We start from the raw sequence: 25,450 nt of genomic DNA on the forward strand, positions 1-25,450 counted from the left end.
TGACCAAAGCAAGACGGCAGAAGAGACAGTCTTTCAAATCTGCCCCGCCTTTGAATATAACTGGGGACTTGTTTGAGTAAGGTGGGTATATAGGAGATGAAATTCCCGCAGTGATCAAAGCTGTTTGCATCCCTCTACCCAAATTTCTGGGCACCATCAAGGAGGTCTGCATAACCTGATGATCATGGTTCTTTAAAAGGAAAACAAGTTCATCAATCTGACACGTACCCCTGTGGACTAGGATATGAAGTGAATCAATTATTAGTGACCACCCGTTACTGAAATAACGACATGCAAGCAAGTATGCATAGAGAAAAGAAAAGGACAAGGGGAAAGGGAAAGTAGGTAAAACAAACATAGTATGATCTTTATAATAGAGACTCAGTTACAGTGATTCAAACAAAACAATTCTGGGGTCAGTTATGAATGAATCAGTAAAATTTGATCATAGATTGGATGGTATACAATCCCAACACATTAGTAAATTTTAGGTATAATTATTTTATCAAAATGACATTAAAAAATAACTTATCAAAAACATTAAAGGTAAGCCTAGGCTAAACACAGTGACTCACCCCTGTAATCCCAGCACTTTGGGAGGTTAAGGTAGAAAGATTACTTGAGGTCAGGAGTTCAAGTCTGCAGTGAATAATGCATGATTTGCCACTGTGCTCCCACAACAGAGTGAGATCCTGTATCTAAAAAAAAAAAAAAAAAAGATTAAAGGTAAATCTAAATATGTCCAGTATTTCCTTCGAAATAATTTGAGAAGGGACAGAGAAAGATACAGATCAAATAAAATTGACTGTGAACTGATATCGTATAATCGTTGGAGCAAGATTAGATGGGTACCCAGGTTCATTATGCTATTCTCACTCCCTTTAAATAGGCTTGACATTTTCCACAATGAAAGAGTTTTTTAGAGTTTATTATAGAGCATTAGTTCTAGCACTTATCTAACCCATTGCATTATTTTCATTCAATAAATAAGGGATGTGAACATTAACTATAAAAATAATATTTGAAATTAAAACATAAGATTAGGCCTGGCGCAGTGGCTCACACCTATAATCCCAGCACTTTGGGAGGCCTAGGCGAGCGGATCACCTGAAGTCAGGAGATCCAGACAAGCCTAACCAATATGGTGAAACCCCATCTCTACCGGAAAAAAAAAAAAAATTAGCCAGGTATGGTGGCGTGCGCCTGTAATCCCAGCTACTCAGGAGGCTGAGGCAGGAAAATCACATGAATTCAGAGGCAGAGGTTGCAGTGAGCCAAGATCATGCCACTGCATTCCAGCCTGGGTGACAGAGGGAGAGCCTGTCTCAAAATAAAATAAAATAAAAAATAAGATTAGCATATACAAGCATTTTCATCCTGATTATTTCAATAAATCATGCCCTGTAGTTTCTGTTAACCTTTCCAGGAAAGAGCTGACATCAGTCTCTACACCTTCCCTAGCCCCTGTGTCCCGGGTCTCTCATTGATTTCTTTCAAGTGCCCGTGGCCAGAAAAGGGCATCCACAGAAGAAAGAGCAAGTCTAAGGGGTGCTGTTACCTGCTGGTATTTTTCCTTCAAGTGAAGGACAGAATGAACTCTCAGGGTTCTGAATACAGTAACAGGTCTCCTTCACCCGTGGGCATCACCCACTACCACAAATACCAATCCTTGGGTCTAGGAAATCCAGAGGACCTCAAGAAAGTCTATCATCCCCACTGAGTTTAGATTGGTTCATTTGTTATTCCTGGGAAATATGATTTCAAGGACTTCAAGGGACTCATAGGGAATGTAGAAAGGAAAATGAGGTTCTGTCTCCTTCCCAAACAGGCTGGGAAATGTTCTTGGCTAGCCATTGGGAGACACTGGCTTATGGCTGGTTCCAAGCTGGAGGTAAAAGTGGAAGTTCCTAGCAACAAAAGTATAAACCAAAGTCACAAAGCACTTTTATATTAAATCCATTTTCAGGGACTGGTGTGTTCTTTTGTTTCAGAAATTTCTTTTTCTTTCGTTCCTTTGTTTGTTTGTTCGTTTATTAAGATAGTATCTCATTGTGTCACCCAGGCTGGAGTGCAGGGGCACAATCTTGGCTCACTGCAACCTCCGCCTCCGGGTTCAAGCGTTTCCCCTGCCTCAGCCTCCCTAGTAGCTGGGATTACAGGAGCCCACCACCATGCCAGGCTAATTTCTGTATTTTTAGTAGAGACAGGGTTCCACCATGTTGGCCAAGCTGGTCTCGAACTCTGGACCTCAGGTGATCTGCCCGCCTTGGCCTCCCAAAGTGCTGGGATTACAGGCGTGAGCCACCAAGCCCAGCCCATGTTTCGGAAATAGTGAAGTGCCAGACTTGCCCTGACATAGGATGGTCACAGCAGTCTGGACCCCGCACCATGTGTCTCCTTGGATTCAAAAGTTTACTTGTAGTGGCCGGGCGCGGTGGCTCAAGCCTGTAATCCCAGCACTTTGGGAGGCTGAGACGGGTGGATCACGAGGTCAGGAGATCGAGACCATCCTGGCTAACATGGTGAAACCCCGTCTCTACTAAAAAATACAAAAAATTAGCCGGGCGAGGTGGCGGTCGCCTGTAGTCCCAGCTACTCGGGAGGCTGAGGCAGGAGAATGGCGTGAACCTGGGAGGCGGAGTTTGCAGTGAGCTGAGATCCGGCCACAGCACTCCAGCCTGGGCGGCAGAGCGAGACTCCGTCTCAAAAAAAAAAAAAAAAAAAAAAAAAGTTTACTTGTGGCAGGATGCAGAGGCTCACACCTGTAATCTCAGCACTTTGGGAGGCCAAGGCCAGAGGATTGCTTGAGGCCAGTAATTCAAGGTCAGCCTGGGCAACGTAGTGGGATCCCTATTTCTACAAAAAAAATTAAAAATTAGCCAGGCATAGTAGTGTGCACCTATGGTCCCAGCTCCTCGGAAGGCTGAGGTGGGAGGATCTCGAGCCCAGGAGGTGGGCTGTGAGCCATGAGCTGTGATTGTACCTGTGCATTCCAGCCTGGGCAACAAAGAGACATTGTCTCAAAAAAAAAAAAGTTTAGTGTGTGTTATATATCATACATATGAATACATATGCAGCATTTTATTTCTAGACGTGGCAAACAGTGAATACGCTTACCTGTTATCCTCTTTCCTTCAAGGGAGTCCCTCACTTCTAGGAAGAAAAATTTCACAGACAAGGGAAAAGAGTGTTTCAACTTTGGCCGATTTATTCAGCCAGCTGTTCAGACATTCTTTTTAAATGATGCTTATCATTTACCTGTACTGGTTTTGGCTTTTGGTATTCAAAACACTCCAAATGCTTGCATTCATATGCCTTTCTACTAGTTTTTAAATGTGTTTGGGGGATTTCACTAAGCCTAGTGATTTAAAATTCTAAAGGTCAGGAAGTATATCACTGTGTACTTAAACAATGACCCTGCATGGTACAAAAATACAATATTGATTATGCAAATTGACAAATGCATATTATCTATGATGCCATTGCAGAGTATTGAACTGAATTCCAGTCTGAAGAGTTCCAGCCTGTCCATTCACAAACTATTTGATGTTAGGTCAATTATTAATGTCTACTAGCCTTTTTATAAAATAAGGGATGCAGATTAAGTGACTGTTGATGATTATTCAAAATCTCAGATGCAATTACCCAAATAACCCTTCAAATCACAACTCTGATTTTCTCTGGGATAAGAATTTGATACATGATAATAAGCCTCCAAGAGGCTGCCTCAACCCTGCACTGAAATATGCTATTGATAGAGACAGAAGCCAGCCATGGGTCCCTGGCGAAAGGGTCCCCACCTCCAAGCATAAAACAGCTTGAAGGCTGAAAAACCAAACTGCTGGTCCCAGATGAAACCTGCCCTTTCCCGACTGATTCTGAATAATGCCCACCTGTGCACCGAGAGGACAGGGTGGAACCTTGGGAAGTCCGCAACTTTTGCAGCAGGGAGGAGCCTGGCCTCATCAGTTCCTGGGTGGTGACCTGGGATTCAGTCTGTGAGGCAAGAGACCTGCCGGCAGGACTCTCTCACTTTGCTGAGAGTTCCTCTTTCCCATTTTCTTTTCACTCAATAAACCCTGCCCTACTCACCCTACAATGCATCCGCATGTCTAAATTTTCCTGGTCGCATGACAAGAACCCAGTTTTTTTCTACAACACTATTCCATATCTTCGGAGCTTTATCTGAAAAATGACCATTTGCACAGGACATTCACTTCCTGAGGGTAGGTCCATCTGGGATACCAAATTGCAGATCAGTGGTTACTTAATGAACTTAGGATCGGAACATATGACACTGTGTTTCTGAAAACCTGCTTTCTTCAGATCAGGATAGCTAATTAGGCTGCAGCCATTACAGAAAGACATCAATTTAGATACTCGTCATTAATCATGAAAAATCACAGCATTCTTCCTCTTCTGTGTAATACAAGAAAATGCCTTTAACTCTCATTTTAAACTGTAGGGGAGGAAAAATAATTTTCTTTCTAACTTTCAGAGTTCTTAGTTGAGATGGACCCAGTAACAGAAGACACATTAACAAGAGAAAAGCAAAAGGAAGTTTATTTATTTATTTTTTTTATTATTATGCTTTAAGTTCTAGGATACATGTGCATAACGTGCAGGTTTGTTACATATGTATACATGTGCCATGTTGGTGTGCTGCACCCATTAATTTGTCATGTACATTAGGTATTTCTCCTTATGCTATCCCTCCCCACTCCCCCCACCCCATGACAGGCCCTGGTGTGTGATGTTCCCCGCCCTGTGTCCAAGTGTTCTCATTGTTCAATTCCCACCTATGAGTGAGAACATGCGGTGTTTGGTTTTCTGTCCTTGCGATAGTTTGTTGAGAATGATGGTTTCCAGCTTCATCCATGTCCCTACAAAGGACACAAACTCATCCTTTTTTATGGCTGCATAATATAGCAAACAGAAGTTTAATAACATATATACTTCATGTATACTGGGAGATACCCAAAGAAATGAGCAAATCTCCAAGACATGACTTAGAATTCAGGCTTAAGTACCAACTTCTGCTGAAAGAAAGAAAGAAGGGTGTTGGGAAGGCCAGTAATGGGGAGGTGAGCAGAAAAAGCACAGTAAAGAAGAGTAAGGCTTGTTATGCAGATTTAGGTGGATGGGTCTCAAGTAATTTAATCATCTTTCCCTTCTTGGTACAGAGAGGGAGACACACTTACAAATGGAGATTTTTCTTTATAGGTGTAAGTTTCCCTTACAAAAGAGAAATTTTTGTGTTTTCAAAACTTCTCCTGTGTCTACTATCTAAAAATGATCAGTTCAAAGCAATCTTTATTTTGGCATATTTTGGGGTAGCACATTCTCATCTCATACACCACTCTGTACAGACTGTGACCCTACAGCTATGACATTCCCTTAACTCTATTAGAAATAAATGGATAATAACTTCTCTTACACTATTTGCTTTCTCTTATCTGTAGCAGACACTTGTGGTGCCTCAACCACTTCCCTTGGCCACCAGATTTCAGCACAGCTGTGAAGGACAAGTCTGTGCAAGTAACCAGCATCCCACCTCAAGCTGTGCTGTGGCATCTCACAATCTGGACTTTCTCTGCAGTCACTCAAAGCAACGCAGCCCGCCTCTTCCCTAAACAGGCACACTTGGAAGTGCATGGTGCCAAAGTGTCTCTAGCAAAACCCACAATCAATGGAAGACACGAAATTAAGAGATGGGTGTCCCAGTCTCCCTGTCCTTCCCTGAAACATCTCTGAGGGATTCCACAAAGTTTCTTAGCAGCTCTTTAACAGAATGGAGCCCCAATTGTCCACAGAGGTAGCTATGCCTCAATAACTCCACATTTTCCCATGCCTCTACTCTCTCACTTCTGCTTCCTGGGATTCACTCCCAAAGAGACTACCTGAGCCCACATACTTGTCTCAGGCCCTCTGCTTTCAGGGAAACTCAAATGAGGATATTCTTCTTGAAGACAACTGGAAGATATTTCAGTCTCATGGACATGACACTAAGTTGATGTTCCCCTTAAGAGTGAGAAATAAAAATAAAATCCTGAGCCCCCCAACCAGCTGAACAGAACCATCTCTTGGCAAAGGGTACCACAGAGAAACCTTGAAAACTGCGCTCCTGGCCATGATGACATGGAAGATTGAACATGCCTCGTTCACCTCCCCTGCAACCTTGCTAACAGCCATGAGGCTTTCTTTCTTAGGGGTTAAACAGAAACCAGCACTCGGGAAAGGCTGGCTCCACCAGTGATTTCCACCAACCTTGTGACTGTCCTTCGTTTTGCAGTTTTGACAAAACAACCACCCAGCTTTCCTTCCTGACGAGAGAACACCGAACATGAAATGGCTCTGGCCGGTTTATAGAGGATGCATAGTAAGGGTTTTTGTGTTCCCTGCTTCACCTTTTGAGTCAGAGGGCTGAAAACTCCATCTTCAGATTATACTAATGCCATCATATTTTGAACATGAGGCCCATGGACAGGCATGAAGCTCAACTGTGTATGTGCATGTTTCTCCTTTCATATATTTGTGCCTTTTCCTGTAGCTGATTAAATATGTATATTCAGGTGGGGCATGGTGGCTCATGCCTGTAATCCCAGCATTTTGGGAGTCTGAGACAGGAGGATCACTTGAGGACAGAAGTTCAAGACCAGCCTGGCCAACATGGCGAAACTCCATTTTTACTAAAAATACAAAAATTGTCCAGGCTTGGTGGCACACACCTGTAACCCCAGCTACTTGAGAGGCTGAGGCATGAGAGTCACTTGAACCTGGGAGGCAGAGGTTGCAATGAGCCAAGATGGGGCCACTGAACTCCAGCCTGGGCAACAGTGAGACTCTGCCTCAAAAACAAAACAATTGGGAGGCCAAGGCAGATGGATCACTTGAAGTCAGGAATTTGAGAGCTGCCTGGCCAACATGGTGAAACCCCATCTCTATTAAAAATGCAAAAATAAGCCAGGTGTGGTGGCGGGTACCTGTAATCCCAGCTACTCAGGAGGCTGTGGCAGGAGTATCACTTGAACCCAGGAGGCGGAGGTTGCAGTGAGCTGAGATTGTGCCACTGCACTCCAGCCTGTGTGACAGAGCGAGACTCTGTCTAAACAAACAAACAAACAAACAAAAATGTATATGCAGCCACCTCATTCGGTATAAATTCCTGTCTTATTCTTCCTTTCCTCAAAGTGCCTGTTTCTGGCTTCTGGCAGGAGGCTACACTTCCTACCTTGTCACAATGGCCACCTGAGGGCTGCAATTCTTTATAAAAAACAAAGCTCACCTTTCCAAATTTATGAACCTCATCATTATTCAGTTGACAAGAGAAACATTTTATTAATCCTTCCCCCAAATTTTGGAATTACACTGCAACGTAGTATATACATCCCCATTATGCAACCCCAAGTATTTCAGGCCTTTAAAGTGGCATCTCATTATCTGACTACCTACAGCACTATATGATTTCAATAAAATGGTCAGTGGTGAAATTGCTGAAACCTAAAACTAGAATACAAGGCGATCTTTCCCTGTACCTAAGCAGCCTGGCCTACATGGTGAAACCCTATCTCTACTAAAAATACAAAAATTAGCCAGGCATGATGGTGCACGCCTATAATTCCAACTACTTGGTTGGCTGAGGCAGAAGAATCACTTGAACCTGGGAAGCAGAGGTTGCAGTGAGCCAAGATTGTGCCACTACACTCCAGTTTGGGTGACAGAGCAAGACCCTGTTTCAAAAACTTTAAAATTAAAAAAAATATATATATTTATTATTTATTTGTATATAGAATATGTATAACATATATTATGAAAAGTAAAAAGACTTTGCTAAGATTTTACGCTGTTTCAATAGGATTTTTTGTATTGAAAAATCGGTACTAATTTTCAAATGTAAGACACAAGAATTTAAATATCATAATGAGCAACTGTTTCAAGGAAAATTGAAAAGAGGTAACATAGAACCTGGTGAAATTTTTACAACAAATATATTTTTAAGATTTTGAACTTTAAATTACAACCAATTAAGTAAAACCAGTTCTATTTTAATACAAAATCATTATAAAATATGTATTTGTTGAATTGTTTTGATTATTTTTAGAATAATGCCAATTAAATGCTTCTTCCTCTTGTTTAATCTAGAAGGTTTGTTAATGGGAGAAGAAAACTTCTTTTGTCTGCTGGAGTCAACATAGTTTTTCCAAGATGGAGAATTTGATACATTTTGAAATTAATATTGGCTAAAAGAGTTACGATAATTGGCCTTTTTCTGATCATATTTGATTGAGTCTTCTGGAGTCACTAAATCATTGTTCTTAATTTTCATTATCCTAGACTATAAACTAGCTGACTTGGAGTCAGGGGTTCAATTCGTTTTGAATAAGACTTAACACCCCCCCCTTACATTAACAGACTCTTAAGGCTGTTACTGCTTAGGAAAGGTTTGGGTAATGAATAGGCGTATTGTCCCTGAAGTTAAACTTGCTTTTAAAGCAAGGCAAAGGCTTTTTGCAATTAAAATGTTTGAATCTTTTTGAAACATCAAATAGCTACTTAAAGGAGTAAAAATATATATATATTCATTAAATTCAGAAACTAACTTCCATCTACAAAATCAGAATTCTCTCATCAGTTCTTAAGGTAATTTTATTTATTACTTTGCTTTCATTTGAATTTTTTCTTCATGAATTGTCTTCCCTTTAAAGAAATGACTTTTTACAAAATACTAATAGTGCCTCACACTTGCATGGCATTTTCAAGTACTGAAATGACTTTAACTTAATATTGTTTTAACTGAGGCTCAAAAAAACTTTGTCAGACAATGATAATATCCTGTTTTACTGAAGAAACTGAGGTCACACTGCTAATAACTGGCAATATCTGCATTCAAATCTAGGTCTTCCAGCTCCAGGTTTAACAATGAGCCATTTGTCCCACAACTACTAACATTTCCAAAAAGAATTCTGTAAAAATCACCTCAAGCATTCCACAAAGTGAAATAGAAGCACAATTGTCAGCAGTGGTATTCAAAGTCAAAAAGGGAGGTCTCTCCTTCATGAAATGAACATGAGCAGGTAGTTAGCCAGAGAACACCAGCTCATCTAGAAGAGTCGGTGGTCACCTCCCAGGCTTTTGTACTCTAGGAAACACAATTTCATTAAGCCTGCAAGACAACTGCAGCAAACTGATAAAATATGATAGCTTTAAAGGATTCATTTTGATCTATCCAATCACTGATCTGTAAAGTAAAAAATCTGCCTTAAGTACAACTTGACACAATAGACTAAAAATTCTGTGGGACCTGTTGGAGTTTCTCACATTAATGGCATTCTGCATTCATTTGATAGATAAAAGCAAATCCTAGAGACATGCCAATGCTCAGGAAAGAAGTGACCATTGATCAATGACATGAGATGGTAGGGCGTTAATCATGCAATCCTAACCAAATGTCCCCTGTGGTTCCACCTGAATAATCCATGACCTGCTTCTGTGTGTTAATCTTAACTTTACTATGTGTATCAGAGTTCTCCAAAGAGATAGAACCAATAGGCAGGAGATAGATGATAGACAGATAGATGTTACTGGAAAAAGGGTCTCGTCCCAGACCCCAGGAGTGGGTTCTTGGATCTCAGACAGGAAAGAATTCAGTGTGAGTAGCAGAGTACAGTGAAATTAAGATAGTTTGTTAGAGACTATTCTTATCACAGAGTAGGGCGTCCTCAGAAAGCAAGAGAAGGAATGCCCCCATGTCAAACATAATGCTTGCTTATATACAATGTTAGGACTAAGAATAATGTGCTTTATTATTATACAAAGGCTTGTGATTAGCTTGTAACAGTCTATTAGTATTGTTCTTCTCTTGTTTACCTATTGATATCAGCAAGAATTTATGGTTGTACTATAATCTTTAAAGCAAAACCTATTCCTAAACTAAGAATGCTTTTTATTCTGTTGCATAAGCTGGGGTGCAGTTGCACGATCATGGCTCGCTGCAGCCTGGATGTCCCATACTCAGGCAATCCTCCCAACTCAACCTTCTGAGTAGCTGGGACCACAGTTGTGTGCCATCACCCTTGGCTAATGTTTGTATTTTTGGGAGAGATGGAGTTGCACTATGTTGCCCAGTCTGGTCAAGTGATCCACCTCCCTCAGCCTCCCAAAGTGTTGGGATTATAGGCATGCACCACCTTGCCTGGTCTGTTCTTAAGATATCTGGACGTCAGAGTATTTCCTTAAGTTCTGGGTCTTATTTAGTTGGCATAATTAACTTGTTCCCTCAGTCATAAACATCTTGTGACCAGGAGTGCCTAACTTTCTGGAAGTGTAACCCAGAAGGTCTCACTTCATTCAGCCTTTATTCAAGAGGGAGTCACTCTCGTTTGGATGTCAATGACAGGTAGATAGATAGATAGATAGATAGATAGATAGATAGATAGATAGATAGGCAGACAGATAGATAGATAGATAGATAGATAGATAGATAGATAGATAGATAGATAACAGGAAATATATTAGGGGAATTGGCTCACATGATCATGGAAGCTAAGAAGTCCCACCATAGGGTGTCTGCAAGCTGGAGAATCAGGAGAGCTGGCAGCACCGGTCAGCCCAAGTCAGAAAGCCTCAGAACGAAAGAAGCTGACGGTGTAACCCTCAGTCTGAGGCTTACAGCCTGATTACACAGGGGGCTGCTTCTTGTATGAGTCCTGGAGCCCAAATGCTGGAAAATCTGGGATTCTGATGTCCAAGGCCAGGAGAAGAGGGTGTTCCAGCTCCAGAAGAGAGAGAAATCAAATTCACGTTTTCTCTGCCTTTTTGTTCTATCTGGGTCCCTAGCTGATTGGATGGTGTTCACCCGTGTTGAGGGTGGATCCTCCCCAACTTACTCCATCTACTGACATACCAATCTCCTGTAGTGTGCCGCACCCAGACATAATGCCTTACCAGTTATGTAGGGATCCATTAATCCAGTCAAGTTGACACCTAAAATAAACCATCACACTATGCTTCTGTCTTATTAGCAGTTATATTTTGAGGAAATGGATCCCTATCCTTCATATAAAATGTATGGTACTCTGTGACTTAGTAAAGCAACAAATGACTTAAAATAACTTAACACCTGTGGAAAATATTTAAAAGTATGAACGTTGGTATTACAGTAAGGTAGCATCACAAAGTCCAGGAGTATTTCTCAGTAGCAAAGAAATAAAAAGGCACCATAAAAAGGCCGGGTGCGGTGGCTCACACCTGTAATCCCAGCACTTTGGGAGGCCTAGGCAGGCACATCATGAGGTCAGGCACCCAAATCTTAGCTTCTAAATACTATTCTCATTAAAAAGAAACAGGACCCTTTAGCAAAATGACCAATTCCCGGATGGGAAAGAAAAAATACAAAATGAGCCTAGAATATTTTCTGTACCAGAAAGTCAGGAAATACTTAAAGAATAGTAGTAAGAGAAATGTCAAAAGATAACAAAAGCAATCAAAGTGGCTCCCACAGCAACAATTTGAACATTAAAATAAATAATCATAGTAGTGGATTTTAGTCCATTAAGTAAGTAGACCACAAATCTATAAAGGTATAAAGAAAGAGGCCAGGTGTGGTGGCTCACGCCTGTAATCCCAGCACTTTGGGAGGCCAAGGCAGGTGGATCACCTGAGGTCAGGGGTTCGTGACCAGCCTGGCCAACATGGTGAAATCCTGTCTCTACTGAAAGTACAAAAATTAGCTGGGTATGGTGGTGGATGCCTGTAATCCCAGTTACTCGGGAGGCTGAGACATGAGAATCACTTGAATCCAGGAGGCAGAGGTTGCAGTGAGCCATGATCATGCCATTGCACTCCAGCCTGGGCGACAAGAGTGAAACTCCGTCTCAAAAAAAAAAAAAGAAGGAAAGAAAGAAAAAAGATATAAAGAAAAAAATGAATAACATGAAAGTTGGAAAAGGAATGAGATTTTTGCAGAGTTTTAAAGTACTTCACCATGAAATACTTATTATTTCTTAAAGAGGAAAGAATAAACTACTGTGGAGAAACCTGGCAATCACCACCTTAACCCAGTTATCACAGAGACATCAACAAGTCACAGTTGTGTACCACAGACAGTATGTAATGAGGGAGCAGCATTATTTCTGTGATATCCCTGCCAAAGATGCATGGATTTAATCATGAGACAAAATCAGCCAAATTCATATTGAGAGATAGTCCACAAAATACCTAGCCCATGAGTTTCAGAATTGTCAAATTTATGAAATTCAAGAAAAAATTTAAACTTTCCAAAGCCTACAAATGCTTAAGAGACAGGGTAGTAATATGCACCCCATGATTCTAAACTGGATCCTCTTTCTACACAGGACATAATTGGGCCAACTGGCAAGCTTGATGTTAATAATATCAAGGTTAATTTCCTGATTTCAATGGTTGTATTTTGTTGTATGACAGTGTCTTCATTTGTAATCTACCGAGGCATTCTGGGGTCGTAAGGCATCGTGTTGGCAATTTGCTTTCAAATGGATGAGGAGAGGGAGCAAAAATTCTTTGTACTTTTCTTCTGACTTTCTTGCTATTTTATTCTTGTTTCAAAAAATGTCAAGCTTGATGAACTATTATAAATATTTGGTATATATAATTAAATGTATAAGTGTATGACGTTAAATTTTCATAAAATAAAATGAATATATATAACCTGTAAGAGTTGCACTCCGTACTTTATTTTTATTTTATTTTATTTTTTTTTTGAGACAGAGTCTCGCTCTGTCGCCCAGGCTGGAGTGCAGTGGCCGGATCTCAGCTCACTGCAAGCTCCGCCTCCCGGGTTCACGCCATTCTCCTGCCTCAGCCTCCCTAGTAGCTGGGACTACAGGCACCCGCCAGGTCGCCCGGCTAGTTTTTTGTATTTTTAGTAGAGACGGGGTTTCACCATGTTAGCCAGGATGGTCTTGATCTCCTGACCTCGTGATCCGCCCGTCTCGGCCTCCCAAAGTGCTGGGATTACAGGCTTGAGCCACCGCGCCCGGCCGCACTCCGTACTTTAAATGATGTTCTTATTGTAAATCCTATACAGAGTGTAGATTAAAACAAACTGATTAATTTATCACATGATATAAATAAATCAAATGGAGAGTAAATGAACAAATTAAATTGGACTCAGCTACTATCCATCCCCTAATCTACATTCAAGCAGAAGTAGAAGTAAGAGAAATCATTCAATAAACTACAGTTCTATTTAGCTTCATAGAAGAGCAAAATGACATCTGTTAAGCTCCTTGTTTTGCCCTCTCTGGGCATTTCCATACAAATTTGACTATGAAACAAGCTAGTCTCACATCAAATTAAAAGGAAGAAGGAAATGATTTTATGCCTGAAAACAATACAACTCCTTTTCTTTCCTTTGTACAATGTGATTTAAACATGTATACACATTTTTTAAAAATTTGATTTAATAATTAAATTTTACTGGTAGCATTTATTTCATTACACCAGTAAGTGATAACTGGTAAAAAATAAAGTTGCAGATTGTCATTCTGGCTTGCCAAGGTTGAAATAGATGTTCTAGATTGGTGTTTCCTCCCCCAAATCGTCCTGATTATACTAATGTTATTTCAGCCCATATGTAATTACAATTCACCATTTTTTCAATTGATTTTTCTTAAGCAATTACAATTAACTGGCACCACGTCCTGTTTATAAGAGGCAATGTCATGCAGTGAAAAGAAGACTCAACAAGAGAGAGGAGCCAGCTCTGCCACTATGTAATGGTGACTTTGGATGAAAACTTAACCTCAGTATGTCTCCATTCCTGCCTATATAAATTACAGTACCAAGCAAGACAATTTCTAACGTTCCATTGAATTAGCCTTATGTCTTTATTTGCATTCAAACTATTGTCTTAATTAAATTGCAATGACCAACTTTAATTTCCTTTTACTTTTTTATAGTGCCTAGTTTTTTGTTGTTTCTTTGCTTTTCATATGGCCTCATAACTTGTCAACAAGCTGGGTAACTTGTCTTAAATTTGTAGAAGTTTTCTATGGAAGAGTACAAAACTTATCCACTATAAGCAAACATGTTATTTCTGCATTCTTTCAATTCATGCTGCCAATTTTGAACCTGCTTTTAAAAAGAGCATTTTTAGTGAGCTAAAAGCCTGCTATATGTCAACCATCACTGTGTTTGTCTCCTGATATGCACACCTGAGGACCAATTCTAGTAGTATAAATTATACTAAAAATCCAGGCTATTTATAGGATACCAGTGAATCAGTAAATATAAAAATGCATGTACTACAGAGGCAGTGATAGAATCTATAAAATGTAGAATTTCTATAAAACATACATTTGCTAATTCAGGATACTCCTAGGTTATTTTGCTTATTAAGGCTTTTCTTAGAAATTAACAATAAAGATGTAAATATCAATTTAGAACAAATGAGCAACGAATTTGGTTATAATTGTTTAAAAGTTTAATGTTTCTTGGTATATATAATTTAATTATGTATATATTACTTAAATGTATAACTTAATTTATGCCCATTGTTTTATTATGTGAATTATTTGCAGAATGTAGGCTTTTAACAATGTGGTAAGATGGATGGAGGTTGCTAGGTAATATAATTCATTCCTCAGAAGTTAACTTGCTCAGGGATGGAATGTTGAAATGAAGAACACTTTGGTAACATCAGATAAAATATTATTATTTTAGTTGGTATTTACTCTTTTATAAAATGTCTACTTAATACAAATAAATTTTTAAAAATTCAACATCCCATAAATTCCAAGAGTCTCTATAGGTATTAAACTGACACCAGCACAAACACACTGGTCAAATTTCTTTTTCTTTTTCTTTTTTTTTTTTTTTTTTGAGGCAGGGTCTCACTCTCTTACCCAGGCTGGAAGGCATTGGTGACATCTCAGCTCACTGTAGCCTCAACCTCCCAGGCTTAAGCAATCCTTCTATTTCAGGCTCCTGAATAGCTGGGACCACAGGTGTGCACCACCACCCCTGACTAATTTTTTTTTATTTTTTCAGAGACAGGATTTCACCATGTTGCCCAGGCTGGTTTTGAACGCCTGGGCTCAAGTAGTCCACCTGCCTCAGCTTCCCAAAGTGCTAGGATTACAAGCATGTGCCATCTCGCCTGGCCTAAGTTTTCAATGATAAAGATAATTCATATAGATAGTCAGGGACAGCAGTGGGCATCTGTAGTCCCAGTTACTTGGGAGGCTGAGGCGGGAGGGTCACATGAGCCTAGAATTTTGAGGCCATCCTGGGAAACATTGTGAGGCTCCATCTCTAATATGAATAAATAAATAAATTGTTTTCACAAGTTAAGACACAGAAGTACGAAGCTCTTCTCGGATGGTGTGGTTTTATAAAAAGGAAAACGCTACAAAAGACCCATCATAAATAATTTTTAAGTACTTGGAAAATTTATTCCTATCAATTCAACTCAGATTATAGTCAAAATATTCATCAGAATGTAATAAGCCATATTAGCAAATAATAAACTCCTATTCTCTAGGAAATTAACATTCATGCTACTTATCCAGAATTCTAGTTGTTCTATGCAGCAAAATTACATGTACAAATAATATATTTAATTTAATAAAACAAAATCCTCAAAGTTACAAGAAATTAGATACAATAAAAAGATATTCACAATTACTAGTCTCTAAGGTTATTGGATGGGTTAGAGATTAACAAGAGGAAATACATCAAGATAGTGAACGCTATAACGTATAACAGAAGATAGTTTAATCTCTCCATGGGGGAGTTCTTGTTCCCCAGAATCTCAAAGAATTTTGCACTTTGGATACTAATATTCACCAAAGTACTCTCAGGGGTATAAGTAACATTTTCATTTTTCAGGGGAAAAAAATAAGACACAGAATAGTTAATGAAGAATATTCACACATTAATTTACCAGAACTATAGGCTTGTGGGGTTTTTTTCCTGGGAGAAAGAAGAGATCCATTTTTCCCTGTGCCAATTCTGGAATATGAATTAACTGAAGAGTTTAAGGCAATGGGAAGGGGCTTGGATATTTCTAAATATTTGAAATATCTAGGAAACCACACAAATGTAGACACAGCCTATAAACCCCCAGACATGATTAGCAAAAAGCATGGAACGAGAAATGACACAATCCTGCATACTTGGTTTGGGAACTCTCCTGCCTCTTATCTTTGTAACTGCAGCAACAACCACAGGACCCAGCACGTAAGAAGTGCTCTCTAAATATTGGTTGAATCAATAAATTAATGAACCTTAATCTCAACTGTACAGTCTTTTCATCAGAAAAATCAGAAAAGAACTTCCTGTCCAGTGTCTGACTCAGTGCCTGGTGTTTAGCTTTATGCTCATCCTCAAGCTTCATACTTCTCTGAATTTTCCTAAACTCCTCTGGCCCAACTGGCCACATGAGCATAACATGACTGAGAAGAAGTATATTCTACCTTTCCATCATTTAGGGTGGAATGTGACTGTTTAACTGTCCTTGCCCTTTGGGAACCGAATTTAAAACATTTGTAATCTTTGTCCTCTCCAAACAACATATTTTAGTTCACACTTAACAAAATGTGCTAAAGATTCTATTTATGAATGATTCATAATGCTAATGAATTCATCGATATCCCATTATCACACATCATTCTGTAAATGTCAAACAGGATGTAGCTGACAAGTTCATTGCCATTAAATATAAGGGCATAGATGCACACATTTGCCCTTGATGAGGGTCATCCATGGCCAACCTTTGACTTTCTATGTTTCTGCTATTTGAATGTCAATAATTGTATATAATTTTCACATTATTCTGTGACTACATGTCAAAATTTCCAAACATCTATGCATATTTTTATATAATTAAATGTGTATCCTTTACTACTTTGTAAATGAGTGCCCTCTATTTGAAAGCGGTTAAATCCTTTTATTTTAATGTGTTTTAATCTTTATTGCCATTTGGGACTAGTGGATGCTTTCACAGAGTCCTGGAGGCAGAAGCTGAGATAGAGGTTCTAATGCAAGTGGTTTCTTGAGGGAATGTTTAGGAAGAAACTAGCAAGAAGGTGAGCGAAGCAGAAAAGGGTAGGAGGAGAAGCAAATGCAGGTTATGGTTACGGCGGAAGTCTGGCCTCAGCCTGAGGTTCCTAAACTTCTTTTAGGAACAAGAATGACACCACGAAAACTGTCCCAACTTAAGGCAAAAAAGCACGATTTTCACACCAATCAATTAACTGGGTGTGTGCTGCCCACGGTTGGGGTGGATACATACCACCCAAGGCAACTTACAGTGAGGCAGCCCAAGTCTACGGAAGACAATTCTCCATCGAATGGGGTAGTTGTGGGCTTTTCACAGCCAACACTCAGAACACAGGAAGGTGGGTGCACAGGCCTACTAGTAGGGTTGTTTTCTGAGGTTTTATTTTACCAAAAGAAAAATAGAACTCTCTATGGATTGGTGGTCTAGTTTTATTGTCTTAGTAATATATGTATCCATCATTTTTTAAATATGTAAACACATTACTTAAAACAACAAAACTGTAGTAATTTGGTAACCCATGACTGGAGAAGTAAAGAATTATGATGCAGATGAAAACAGAATACAGTTGGCCCTTGAACAGCATGGGTTTGAACAGCACAGATCACTTATAGGGGATTTTTCTCAAGAAAAGTTACACCAAGTGTGCCTGCCTCTCCTGACTTCCCTTCTACCTCCTCCATTTCTTCTATCTCTGCCACCCCTGAGACAGCAAGACCAACGTCTCCTTCCCCTCTTCATCAGCCTATACAACCTGCAGATGATGAGGATGAAGACTTTTGTGATCCATTTCCATTTAATGAACAGTAAATATATTTTCTTTCTTATGATTTTCTTAATAACATTTTCTTTTCATTAGCATATTTTATTGCAAGAATACAGTATATAATACGTATAGCATGCAAAATATGTGTTAACTCTTCATGCTATTGGTAAGGCTTCCAGTTAACAGTCAGCTATTAGTAGTTAAGATTTGGGGCAGTCAAAATTTACATGCAAAGTCTCAGCACCTTTAACCCCCTCATTGTTCAAACGTCAACTGTACTTAACCAATGCTCGTAATAAAAACTTAAATTCCAAACACAGCCTTATCCTATGAATTTAATTTGGGAAATGGCATTCCATCAATGATAGCCACTGTGCAAATTTTAGTAGATATTACAACTTTCAAACTTTTATGTCACAAATAGTGATAATTTAGGCAACCTCTGTACCACGTAAGTCAACAGTAGATATACCAGCACAGGTCAAAGTTTCACTCCCCTTCATTAACGGCTGTGGACTGGTGTTAGCATAAGCCCTTCTCAGGGAGCATTGCAATGGAGAATCCACTGCTGTATAATCTCAGAGCAACTTTGGAACATAGACTTTCAGTTACTTAATTTAAACCTGGGCTTTGATATTACAGTGAGTGAGCCTCTGTCTTTACTTTCTGTGCCCCTTACATTTAAGGTCTTACAGATCCCACCATGCCTTCTTCCCTGCTCATTTCCATGTTCTTGTTGCTCTTTCATGGGGATGACTGTTAAAGAACCAAGACAACCTTGCAGGTGAATCAAATGGATGCAAGAATCGGAAATGCCCTGTCTCTTTGCTCCTTTTGCTTACATACACTTATGACTGAGTCCACTATTTAGGAATAGTTGTGTGTAGGTATCAAGGCAACCTCTTGGTCTTCCTTATTGCTCTATGTGAAATTGTAAATGAGCGCAAAGGCTCTGGAGGCTGGCATATGTTGGCTGGCATTTGCCCAACTTAAAGGGTTGCTGTGGTCCTGGGAGTGCTCCTTCAATTTGCTTGTGTATGGCTGCCATGAGGTAGAGGCAGTAAACACAGATCAAAGATAAAGATGTACAGCCTTCAAATAGGAAGAGAGGAACTCGTGATACTGTTGGTGTACATCTCAGAATAAAACGTGATGTGGCTCCTGATGGAGCATCCTCTAAGATCTTAAAGACCTGGAAACAGCCAAACATTACAGAAGTTCATAGTAACCATATGATCTGTGAAGAAATTCGTACTATTGGATGGCTGGATGGGCTCAGAACGTTATGAACAATCCACGATCTTCAGAGACACACCAAATGTTCCAAAACTACTATTACAGGAGGATTTACGGTTAGATAGAAGGTGTGCCCTTTCCATGAGTCATGAAGGGTGTTGTTGGGGAAGGATAAGTGCAGACTTGAGCTTGGGGTTTGGGAAATGTTTTCTCCAGGTCATGGCATGAGTGGGATAGCATCCTTGAGGCATCAGTTACCAGCCAGTTAGAAAGTCCTTCACTTCTTAAAGGGTTTTTTAACTTTAACCTGTTTAATCTAGAGTCTAATCTGTGACACATCTCCTCTATATCATTTTATCCGCACAAGACTTGGCTACATATAGGACAATATTAGAAAGTTCTTAGGCCGGGTGTGGTGGCTCACGCCTGTAATCCCAGCACCCCAGTAATTTGGGAGGACGAGGAGGGTGGATAATGAGGTCAGGAGATCGAGAACCATCCTGGCTAACACGATGAAACCCCATCTCCACTAAAAATACAAAAAATCAGCCGGGCATGGTGGTGGGCGCCTGTAGTCCCAGCTACTCAGGAGGCTGAGGCAGGAGAATCACTTGAACCTGGGAGGCACAGCTTGCAGTGAGCCGAGATCACGCCACTGCACTCTAGCCTGGGGAACAGCCTGGGCGAGACTCTGTCTCAAAAAAAGACAGAAAGGGAAGGGAAGGGAAGGGAAGGGAAGGGAAGGGAAGGGAAGGGAAGGGAAGGGAAGGGAAGGGAAGGGAAGGGAAGGGAAGGGAAGGGAAGGGAGGGGTAAGGGAGGGGAGGGGAGGGGAGGGGAGGGGAGGGGAGGGGAGGAAAAGAAAGGAAAGAAGGAAAGAAGGAAGGAAGGAAGGAAGGAAGGAAGGAAGGAAGGAAGGAAGGAAGGAAGGAAAGAAAGAGAAAGAAAGAAAGAAAGAAAGAAAGAAAGAAGAAAGAAAGAAAGAAAGAAAGAAAGAAAGAAAGAAAGAAAGAAAGTTCTTTAGAACTTAATTTTTCTTTTTTCAGCAATTCATGTGTCACTTTAGAAAGGAGATAATTCATGACATTTTATTCCCACACAGCATTTGATGACAAATGAGGCACAGAGATGTTAATGGCATGTCTGATGTCACACAGCTATCTGGGGGACAGTTATAAATCATTGCATAATCCCATTGGTGAGCTATATATTAAGCAATTATATCTCTCCTTCTCTGAAGATTCTTGATCCCAGAAGCCCTTATGATCCAGCAACACTAGACTACTTGTACTGTGCTTATTTCTCACATAAGCTATGTCTTAGTTTACACTTTTCTCCATGCCTGGAAAGCCTCCTTGCCCCACCCCGGCCCCTGTATACCTCCACTTCCTACTCATATCTACTTTTCAGGTAGCATCGTTCAGTTATTCCAAGATGAGTTGGGAGCATCTCATCAATACCATATTGTATTAACCAAGTTGTTATAATACAACAACCTGCTTGTCCACATTTTATTCTTAGATGTATGCCAGTAGTGCCCATGAGTTCCTCTCTTCATTTTTAAAAGTTGTACGTCTGCACTGGGTGTGGAGGCTCATGCCTACAATCCCAGTGCTTTGGGAGGTCAAAGTGGAGGGATCGCTTGGGGCCAGGAGTTTATGACCAGCCTGAGCAACACAGCAAGGCCCTGTCTCTAAAAAATAAAAATAAAAATAAAAAAATTCACCAGCCGTGATGGTGTGCACCTGTTGTCCCAGTTGTCTGGGAGGCTGAGGCAAGATGATCACTCCAGCCTAGGAGTTCAAGGCTGTAGTGAGCTAGGATTGTGCCACAGCACTCCAGCCTGGACTGCAGAGTGAAATCCTGTCTCAAAACGACAACAACAAAGAAAGTCATACATCTTTATTTTTATTCTTAAATCTTATTTATTTATTTATTTTGAGACAGAGTCTCCGTCTGTCACCCAGGCTGGAGTGCAGTGGTGCGATCTTGGCTCATTACAACCTCCGCCTCCCAGGTTCAAGCGATTCTCCTGTCTCAGCCGCCCAAGTTGCTGGGATTACAGGCATGCACCACCACGCCTGGCTAATTTTTGTACTTTCAGTAGAGACAGGGTTTCACTATGTTGACCAGGCTGGTTTCGAACTCCTGACCTCAAGTGATCTGCCCGCCTCGGCCTCCCAAAGCGTTGGGATTACAGGCATGAGCCACCGTGCCTCCGGCCCTACATCTTTATTTTTGAACCACATTTACAGCCTCTAACTAAAGGCAGATGTACACAAGTAAACAGAAAAAGCATGATACTCAAAGTATCAAAGCGACCCTATAAGTTGGCATACCAGATGTTCCCATAAGGTAGCCTACAATTATGCCTGTTGTGAATAAAAGTTGTCACTAGTGTCAGGCTCCATCTTGACCTGGGAGAGATGTGCCTAGCGAAGCGGTCCAGTGCCTAGAATGGTAGCCAGTATGTAGTAGGTGCTCAGTCATTATTAACTTAGGATTCTTACAGGAAAGTTTTTTAGGGGGATAAGGGTAGAGTCCTTAACTCTTGATCTTCCCTGTAACAGGAAAACCAAGAGAAGGCTGAAACCCAGCAATTCTACTCCTAGGCACATACTCAAGGGAATTTATTTATTTATTTATTTATTTATTTATTTATTGACACGGAGTCTCACTCTGTCTCCCAGGCTGGAGTGCAGTGGTGCGATCTTGGTTCACTGCAAGCTCCGCCTCCCGGGTTCACGCCATTCTTCTGCCTCAGCCTCCTAAGTAGCTGGGACTACAGGCGCCCGCCACCGCGCCCGTCTAATTTTTTGTATTTTTAGTAGAGACGGGGTTTCACTGTGTTAGCCAGGATGGTCTCGATCTCCTGACCTCGTGATCCACCCACCTCGGCCTCCCAAAGTGCTGGGATTACAGGTGTGGGCCACCGTGCCCGGCCAAAATTTTTTATTTTTAATGTCCACACAAATACTTATGCACTTTTTTTAATTTTTATTTTTGAGATGGAGTCTCGCTGTGTCGCCCACGCTGGAGTGCAGTGGCGTGATCTCGGCTCACTGCAAGCTCCACCTCCCGGGTTCACGCCATTCTCCTGCCTCAGCCTCCCGAGTAGCTGGGACTACAAGCTCCAGCCACCACTCCCGGCTAATTTTTTTGTATTTTTGGTAGAGACGGGGTTTCACCATGTTAGCCAGGACGGTCTCGATCTCCTGACCTCGTGATCTGCCTGTCTCGGCCTCCCTTAGCACTGCAATTACAGGCCGGAGCCACCACGCCCAGCTAATTTTTTGTATTTTTAGTAGAGATGGGTTTCACCGTGTTAGCCAGGATGGTCTCCATCTTCTCACCTCATGATCCGCCCGCATCGTCCTCCCGAAGTGCTGGGATTACAGGCCTGAGCCACCGGGCCCGGCCTTATGCACATATGTTTACAGCAACAATATTCATAATGGCCAAAAGGTGGAGACAACCCAAATGTCCATCGACTGATGAAGAGACAAACGAAATAAGGTATACCATCCAATGGAACAGCATTTGGTCATAAGAAGAAATGAAGTACTGATACGTGATACAACATGGATGAACTTTGAAGACATTATGTTAAGTGAAAGAAGCCAGTCACAAAAGACCACATAATGTATGATTCCATTTATATAAAATACCCAGAACGAGAAAATCTACAGAGAAAGCATGTAGATTAGTGGTTGCCTAGGGCTGGGGGAGGGAAAAGCAGAGCAGTTTATTTTTGAAGTGATGAAAATGCCCTCAAATTGCCTGTGGTGATGGTGGCACTCCTCTGTGAATACACTAAAAACTATTAAATTGTACAGTTTAAATGAGTGAATTGTATGGTATGTGAATTATAGCTCAGTTAGATGATGAGAAAGAGAGTCGAGGCTGAAATATGTCAGACTAAAGGCCACCCATCAGAATCCTCCCAATACTTGAACAAGAATCATGGCAAGCTTTTGATGAAGATGTCCCAGCCTGGCTCTCACTTTTCCTTTGTCTATTTCGAAGGCCCCGACCAGAATTCACTGAAGTACAACTCAGACTGTTTCAGCCAACTATCACATTATGATCTCTTCTGTTTTCTTCTGTATAATAACCAGCTAAATCACATGAAAAATCCTTGTCTAAATTGAGTCCATAGTCTCAATACCCAACGAGCATTCATTGAATGCCCATTGGTGCCAAGCCCTTCGTAGATGTCATCCCTAAGCCTCATAATAGCCCCAGGAGCCTCATAAGAGCCCCAGGGAGTACGCTGCATTACCCTCATTTCGTAGAGGAGGATAGAGACTAAGCTCAGCTAATAGGCATGATGTCACCATGTGGGAAATGATGGACCCAGGTTTAACATGGATGTGCCTGATTCACAAAATCTGTGCTCTACTGACAAATTATGTATTCAAAGTACAGCACAGCAATGCATAAAACCAGAACAAGAGAGGGAATAGAGTGTAGACTGTCTGATAAAGATAATCTGATTCAGTGTTCCAACGTAGAGCCGTGATGTGAGAATCCTGTTTTAAAATCCTGTCCTAATGGCCTGGACACTGACAGAGTTCGCCTGGGTCTGGGGCTACCGAAGCTGTCTGTTTGAAGAGGGAGCTTTTAAATGTTTTTCCAGCTGAGCAAGCAAAAGAGCATACTCCCAGGTCAGTTTCTTTTGAAAAAGAACTACACTCTCATTCCTTAACTCCAGTTATCAGTTTTATTCTACCACCACTTGGTGTCATCTATGAAGCCATGTCTATTTCCCTGTGGTAAAATATCAGATTGCTTCTTTCCCACTCTGAGCAACAGGACGTAGACAGAGAAGATATCTACACAAACTTTTTTTTCCCCAGTGGACTTCCTGATTTTCTTCTGCGAGCATGTCTGAGGGCACTCTTCTCTGTTACTTCTCTCCATAACATCCTTTCCTTCATCTTTGTTGGTGCCCTTTCATCTAGACATTGCCCTCCAACCACCCCCTCTTTGGCAACTTAGTTTCAAGTCATTTCCACGGTAGATTGGCCTATCCCTTGTCACGTGATCCTCGACAAAGACTACAAGCCCTTTCTTGCTTACAATAATCTGGTATCCCAATATCAGGTCTAATAAATTAAATCCAGCTTTGCTACCACTTACATGGCAAGTGGTTGCTGGCTTTCCCATCGTCCTTTCTTCCACAGAGTAACTTCAACTGTCAGAAAATAAGAAAAGATCACCTCCACACAGATGAAAGCAAGGAGGCAGACTGGATTGTTAAAAGACTGGCACGAGAATACACAGAAAAAAGAAACAGACACCTCTGGAAGCTGATGCTCACACAGGTTCACCAAGAAATTCACGCCAGACGAATCTCTATTAGATAAGTGTGGCCGACAAGGAATTTTTGGACTTTAGCAGAGCACAGGACTAAGACTTTCATGACACTTTTTCTGGAAAAGCTATATTGGGTTAAATAAGAATATAATTCTATATAATCATATATAGCTGCCTTAAGATTGAATATATTATAGTACGTTTGTATTCTGAAAGGAATGTTCTGTAGAAACCATTCAACTTTTGCAACCTCATCACCACCACCTAGACCTGCATAGTCCACTGCACATATGGTTACCGAGCGCTTGAAATGTGTCTGCTCTGAACTGGGATGTGCTTGAAGTGTAAAATGCACACCAAACTTGGAAGACTAACTATAAAAAATAAGGATGTCGCCGGGCGCGGTGGCTCAAGCCTGTAATCCCAGCACTTTGGGAGGCCGAGACGGGCGGATCACGAGGTCAGGAGATCGAGACCATCCTGGCTAACACGGTGAAACCCCGTCTCTACTAAAAAATACAAAAAACTAGCCGGGCGAGGTGGCAGGCGCCTGTAGTCCCAGCTACTCGGGAGGCTGAGGCAGGAGAACGGCGGGAACCCGGGAGGTGGAGCTTGCAGTGAGCTGAGATCCAGCCATGGCACTCCAGCCTGGGCGACAGAGCGAGACTCCGTCTCAAAAAAAAAAAAAAAAATTAAAAAATAAAAAAAAAATAAGGATGTCAAATATCTCAGTAATGTTTATACTGATTGTATGTTGAAATGATATTTGGGGCTAGGTGTGATGGCTCATTCGTGTAGTCCCAACACTTTGGGAGGCTGAGGTGGGAGGATTGCTTGAGGCCAGGAGTTTGAGACCAGCCTGGTCAACATAGCAAGACCCTGTCTCTATTTTTTTTTTTAAGAAATTTGCAAAAACAACAACAACAAAAGAAATAATATTTTGCATACATTGGATAACAAAACACACTATTAAACTAAGTTTACTTGTTTCTTTTCTAGTAAGGTCAATAGAAGATTTAAAATTATCTGTATGGTTTTTACTACATTTATGTTGATTGTGCTGATTTAGACCAGCATGGCAAATCTCCATGTG

The 25,450-nt window shown here is 40.9% G+C and overlaps 1 long non-coding RNA gene across 1 annotated transcript in view; it reads right to left on the reverse strand.

Moving 5' to 3' along the window:
- Window positions 1–575: 575 nt before the first annotated feature.
- LOC115892903 overlaps window positions 576–25,450 on the reverse strand; it is a 49,791-nt gene continuing 24,916 nt past the window's right edge. Inside the window, exon 4 of the long non-coding RNA XR_004052827.1 lies at window positions 576–698. This is a non-coding gene — a long non-coding RNA (uncharacterized LOC115892903). The remainder of the gene's footprint in view (window positions 699–25,450) is intronic.

Source organism: Rhinopithecus roxellana, chromosome 13 (genome assembly GCF_007565055.1).
Source record: "Rhinopithecus roxellana isolate Shanxi Qingling chromosome 13, ASM756505v1, whole genome shotgun sequence".
Lineage (NCBI taxonomy): Eukaryota > Metazoa > Chordata > Mammalia > Primates > Cercopithecidae > Rhinopithecus > Rhinopithecus roxellana.